The sequence below is a fragment of the Schistocerca americana genome, chromosome 1 (genome assembly GCF_021461395.2).
Source record: "Schistocerca americana isolate TAMUIC-IGC-003095 chromosome 1, iqSchAmer2.1, whole genome shotgun sequence".
Taxonomy (NCBI): Eukaryota; Metazoa; Arthropoda; class Insecta; order Orthoptera; family Acrididae; genus Schistocerca; species Schistocerca americana.
The window spans coordinates 634,480,069-634,486,596 of NC_060119.1; the positions used below are offsets into that span (position 1 = coordinate 634,480,069).

The 6,528-nt window shown below is 46.0% G+C and overlaps 1 non-coding gene across 1 annotated transcript; it reads left to right on the forward strand.

Annotated features, from left to right (window-relative positions):
- The first annotated feature begins 6,143 nt into the window (after window positions 1–6,143).
- On the forward strand, window positions 6,144–6,227 carry Trnas-gga. Its single transcript is given in 2 exon segments — window positions 6,144–6,183; window positions 6,193–6,227. It is a non-coding gene; the product is annotated as a tRNA-Ser (tRNA).
- The last annotated feature ends 301 nt before the right edge of the window (window positions 6,228–6,528 follow it).

Below are 6,528 nucleotides of genomic sequence, written 5' to 3' on the forward strand. Positions count from 1 at the left end.
CTTAAGTAGTCTTTGAGCCACTGACATATCTGGGAAACAATTCCAAATCCTCGGTCCTTTGTTCACAGTCTGCACTGGGGCACCCTTTCAAAAGCTTCCGGGAGATCTAGAAATATGGATTTTGCCTTCTGCCTTGCACTGATAGTGCAAAGTGTGTTGTTGTTGTTGTTGTGGTCTTCAGTCCTGAGACTGGTTTGATGCCGCTCTCGATGCTACCCTATCCTGTGCAAGCTTCTTCATCTCCCAGTACCTACTGCAGCCTACATCCTTCTGAATCTGCTTAGTGTATTCATCTCTTGGTCTCCCTATACGATTTCTACCCTCCACGCTGCCCTACAGTACCAAATTGGTGATCCCTTGATGCCCCAGAACATGTCCTACCAACCGATCCCTTCTTCTATTCAAGTTGTGCCACAAACTCCTCTTCTCCCCAATTCCATTCATTACCTCCTCATTAGTTATGTGATCTACCCATCTAATCTTCAGCATTCTTCTATAGCACCACATTTCGAAAGCTTCTATTCTCTTCTTGTCTAAACTATTTATCGTCCATGTTTCCCTTTCATACAAAGTAGTATATCATGCAACAAAAGGGGCAAACCGAGTTTGGCACAAGCAATGCTTTCTAAATGTGTGGTGATCTGTGTGCAGAAGCTTTTCCGTCTCAAGGAAATTTATTATATTTTAACGTAAAATACGTTCAAGAATGCTGCGCCTTACCAATGTTAAAACTATGGGTCTGTAGTCTCGCCACAACGGTAGTTCCTCTTATCGAAAATACCGCAAGACTTCGGCATAGATGAACTGGCGTTATATGCTGTTACGTTGTCCTTCAAGAAATAACTGTAGGTCCTATCGTTAGTTGTTAGTTCATATATCTAATGTCAGCTATGATTTCGTGGAAAAAGATGGGTCCATACTCTCACTGGACTGTTTACGCACAACACTTCTGTTCTCGCAACATGCAGAGGCCCTTGATGCAAGTGATCAGTTTGACAATTGCAATTCCAAAAGAGAAATGAGCACGTTACGATCAACCTCACCATCACTTACAACTACAACATTAACGTGCCTCACATCGAATCTGGACTGGCCAGCTGATACGTTACCGTAACGTTGTAAGGTTTGAGTTAATGCTTGCACACAGCTTTTTGACTATATTCTGCGGTCAAATGAGTGTGAAGTGTAGAACGGCGCAGCGATTGTCAGATTTTTGTTTTGTTTGATGTGTGTGTGTGTGTGTGTGTGTGTGTGTGTGTGTGTGTGTGTGTGTGTGTGTGTGTTTGTGTGTGTGAGAGGAGAGAGAGAGAGAGAGAGAGAGAGAGAGAGAGAGAGAGAGAGAGAAACAGTGTGTAAGTCTTGGAAAAACGCTCTGCGGGAGCTGCCAACATTTTTAAAATCCCACTGGCAAAAGTACGACGTATAAGTGCAAAATGCGCACGCAGATGTCAACGGTAGTACATCTTGGTTAGCACAGAGCAACCACGTATGTGAGTAGGATCACATGAAGTAGAACGAAAACTCTTATAAATCTGGATTAACATTTGGATTTAACGTAAAATAGCGAAGAAACATTACTGTAATGCAGATACATGTTTTGAACTCTTTTATCAGATGTGTGATTGTAGTGAAAACCAAAATACATACTACAGGGCACTTAAGAAGCCAAAATCTCACTGAGAAACAAAACTACGTGAAGGCGAAATTATGGTAATGAGGACTATGCGTGAAGCGGTCACCGAATTCGGAAGTAAAATCCTATCTACTGACCTGAGAGAAAATCATAAGAAGTTCTGGTCGTATGTTAAACCAGTAAACGAACCGAAGCCTTCTGTCCAGACACCATGTAACCATAAAACAACTAAAACAGAAGATGACACAGAACAGACCGAAATACTAAACTTTTTTTCCCAAAACTGTTTCACAGAGGAAGATCGCACGGTAGTTCCTCCTCTAAATCGTCGCTCGGACCACAGTTCTACCTTTAAATCGTCGCTCTAATATCAGTTCCTCCTTTACATCGTTGCTTCAGTGACAGTTCCTCCTTGAAACCGTCGCTCGAACGACAAAATAACCGAAATAGAAATAAGTGACCAGGGGAGGGAAAAGCAACCGAAATCGTTTGGCAAAGGAAAGGCCACCGGAACTGACGGAATTCCTGTTCTGTTCTACACAGAGTCTGCAAAAGAACGCGTCCCTCTTCTACCGGCAGTGCACCGTTGGTCTGTAGAGAAACGAAGCGTTCCTAATGATTGGAAAGAAGCAGAGCTCATCCCTGTTTTCTAGAAGGCTCGTCGAAGAGACACACAAAACTGCAGGCTTATGCCTTGAGTTGGTGTGTTGCAGGATTTTGGAGCATTTTTTATGCTCGTGCATTTCTACAGACTGAAAAGCCTCTCTGTATGAATCACTTGGGTTCTGGAAACAACAATCGTATGAAACCCAGTTCTTTCTCTCCGTCCACGATATCCAGAGAGCAGTAGTTCCTGGCACCCCGGTATATGCCGTGTTCGCTAACTTCCAGAAGGCGTTCGACGCAGTTACACACTGCCGCCTCATGATCTACATACGGCGGTGTGGAAAATTAGACCACCTGTGTGATTGGACAGAAGAGTTTCTATGAAGCACGACACGGGAAGTCATTCCGAATGGAGAGAAGTCTTCAGAAGTAAAAGCTAATTTGGATGTGGCCCAAGGAAATATTATTGAACCATTACTTTTCAAAATATATTTATATACCTCGCTACATTGCCGCAGGAGAAGCTCAGTAGCACAATCAGTGTGGTGTAATGGTTATGATAGTAGACTGTTGTATGGAGGGTAGTGAGTTCAAAACTCACCTCAATGGTAAAAATTTAATTTCTGTATTCGGTTCGAGTACATTCTAGAAGTATCCACAAATGTCAAGAATAATTGTACTGGGATGTTCTGTAGCTGTATATATACCATATGTGTTATGGCCGGAGGCAGTTCCCTCCGCACTCTTATAGGTGCAAGTTTTGATTAAACCTTCGTTAAATGAAGTTAGTGTTCGTCATTCATCTAATTACACCTTCTTCTACGTGACAATGTAAAGCACGGCGAAAACATGGGCGCTGTCGCCGAATATGTATGATTACGTGATCGCACAACAATCATTGGAAGCAGTTATTTCCATAAAACATCTAGGAGTTTGCGCGCAAAGCGATATGTAGTTGAGTGGCCACATAAAATTGTGCGCGGGTAAGGCTGCTACAGAGATTCATTGGAAGAACACTCAGGAAATGCTGTTCATCACTAGTACTTGAATACTGCTCGTCGTCCTGGGGTCCGTACCAGCTGGGGTGGATGGAGGATACAGAGAAAATCTAAACCAGAGCGGCACGTTGCGTTACAGGTTCCCTTACTAAGCGCGAAATCGTCACGGAGATGGTCAGCCAGCTCCAGTGACAGACGCTGCAAGAGAGGCATTTTGGACCACGGTGTGGTCTACTGTTGAAATTCCGACAGCGTACGTTCCTAGAAGCGACAACCAATATATTGCTTCTGCTTACGTGTATCTCGCGGAAAGACTATTAAAATAAACTACGAGAAAGGCTGGCGAGAGGGAGCCTTACCAGCAGTATTTCTTCCCGCGAACCATAAGTGACTGGAACAATCAAAGCAGTATGGCAAGTGGAACAAAAAGTTCTCTCCGTCACAGTTTGTAAGGTGGCTTGCGGAGTATAGATGTAAATGTAGATTAAAATGCATCGAAAATAATTGAAGTGAAACGTGTCTGGCAACCAAGGGCTTAACATCTGTGGTCATCAGTCCCCTAGAACTTAGAACTACTTAAACCTAACTAACCTAAGGACATCACACTCATCCATGCACGAGGCAGGATACGAACCTGCGACCGTAGCGGTCATCCAGTTCCAGACTGAAGCGCCTAGAACCGCACGGCCACACCGGCCGGCAACCAACAGCCATTTTTTTCCTCAGTAACAACATAGCACACCAGGGGCCATTAAAATTGATACACCAAGATGAAATGCAGATGATAAACGGGTACTCATTGGGCAAATATATTATACTAGAACTGACATGTGATTACATTTCCACGCAAAGTGTGTGCATAGATCCTCAGAAATCAGTACCTAGAACAACCACCTCTGGCCATAGTAACCGCCTTGATACGCCTTGGCATTGAGTCAAACATAGTTATGGATGGCGTGTACAGGTACAGCTGCCTATGCAGCTTCAACACGATACCACAGTTCATCAAGACTGGCGTATTTTGACGAGCCAGTTGCTCGGACGCCATTGACCAGACGTTTTCAGTTGGTGAGAGATCTGGAGAATGTGCTGGTCAGGGCAGCAGTCGAACATTTTCTGTATCCAGAAAGGACCGTACAGGACCTGCAACATGCGGTCGTGCATTATCCTGCTGAAATGTTGGGTTTCGCAGGGATCGAATGAAGGGTAGAGCCGCTGGTCGTAACACATCTGAAATGTAACGTCCACTGTTCAAAGTGCCGTCAATGCGAACAAGAGGTGACTGAGACGTGTAACCAACGGCACCCCTTACCATCACTCCGGGTGATACGCCAGTATGGCGATGACGAATACACGCTTCCAATGTGCGTTCACCGCGATGTCGCCAAACACGAATGCGACCTTTATGATGCTGTAAAGAGAACCTGGATTCATCCGAAAAAGTGACGTTTTGCCATTCGTGCACCCAGGTTCGTCGTTGAATACACCATCGCAGGCGCTCCTGTCTGCGATCCAGCGTTCAAGGTTAACCGCAGCCATGGTCTCCGAGTTGATAGTCCATGCTGCTGCAAACGTCGTCGAACTGTTCGTGCAGATGGTTGTTGTCTTGCAAACGTCACCATCTGTTGACTCAGGGATCGAGACGTGGCTGTACGATCCATTATTGCCATGCGGATAAGATGCCTTTCATCTCGAGTGCTAGTGATTCGAGGCCGTTGGGATCCAGCACGGCGTTCCGTATTACCCTCCTGAACCCACCGATTCCATATTCTGCTAATAGTCATTGGATGTCGACCAACGCGAGCGGCAATGTCGCGAAGCGATAAACCGCAATCGCGATAGACTACAATCCGACCTTTATCAAAGTCGGAAACGTGAAAGTACGCATTTCTCCTCCTTACACGCGGCATCACAACAACGTTTTACCAGGCAACGCCGGTCAACTGCTGTTTGTGTATGAGAAATCGGTTGGAAACTTTCCTTATGTCAGCACGGTGTAGGTGTCGCCACCGGTCCCAACACTGTGTGAATGCTCTGAAAAGCTAATCATTTGCATATCTCAGCATCTTCTTCCTGTCGGTTAAATTTCGCGTCTGTAGCACGTCATCTTCGTGGTGTATCAATTTTAATGGCCAGTAGCGTAATAATCAAGATCACGACTAAAGAACAGCACAAGGTACACAAAAATAAAAATTAATGTTTACTGAATTTTCTGCAGCAAATGTCTCTAGGGTAGAGTGTCTGTCGTATTTACTACAGAGACCTTAGGTGGCATCATTACAGCGCCGAGGAAGCTGGAACAGTGTTCTACCGCGCTGTAGAAAGCACGGAGAAAAGTTGGGCGTCGTCGCCGTCGCCGTCGCTGTCGCTGTCAGTTTCCTGTTTCCGTGGAAGAAAGTTAAGGGCAGGCAAGGAGGTGGCAGTGGCCGCACTCTCGTCTAGAAAAGTTGGTCTGAGGCGGCGGCGTCGTCAGCTGCGGCGCCTGCGACGGCCGTGCCTTTCCTGCCTGGACACCTGATGGCTCCCAAGTTGCGCAGCCTGTCAGCTGGCCGGCCGTATTATTCAGGCCGCGGAGGAAGCCGCGAGGGCGCAGATGGGCCGACAGCGGCGCCACCAATACTGCCGGCTTCCGTTCTGGGGCGAGCCGTGGGCGCTGCGGCAGTGGGGGAGCAGCAAAGTGCCGCGCAGGGCACGTGCCCGAATCAGCGAAAGCTGCTTACTACAGTGGTGTCAAAAATTTAGGGACGAAATTAATTTTCACGTGATTTCTTACTGCCAGTTAACAGAGATCGATGAAACAAACATAGAGAGAACTGCCACAGTATAGTGTAAAAGGTAACTGAAAGTAACACGCAACAATACGACCAGAGATGACACTTTTATTCGAAGACAATAATTACTCGCCGGCCCGAGTGGCCGAGCGGTTCTAGGCGCTACAGCCTGGAACCGCGCGACCGCTACGGTCGCAGGTTCGAATCCTGCCTCGGGCATGGATGTGTGTGATGTTCTTAGGTTAGTTAGGTTTAAGTAGTTCTAAGTTCTAGGGGACTGATGACGTCAGAAGTTAAGTCCCATAGTGCTCAGAGCCATTTGAACCATTTGAATAATTACACTGATTACCCCTCAACGTTATAAAATGCTGCCCTGACAAAATTATTAACTTGATTAGACATTTTCATGACAGCATGATGGCAAAAATCCGCCATGAAGACGAGCTTTCAGACCAGTTTCCCGTGACTTGAGGTGTAAAACAAGGCTGTGTACTGGCTCCCGCACTCTTCTCACTTTACT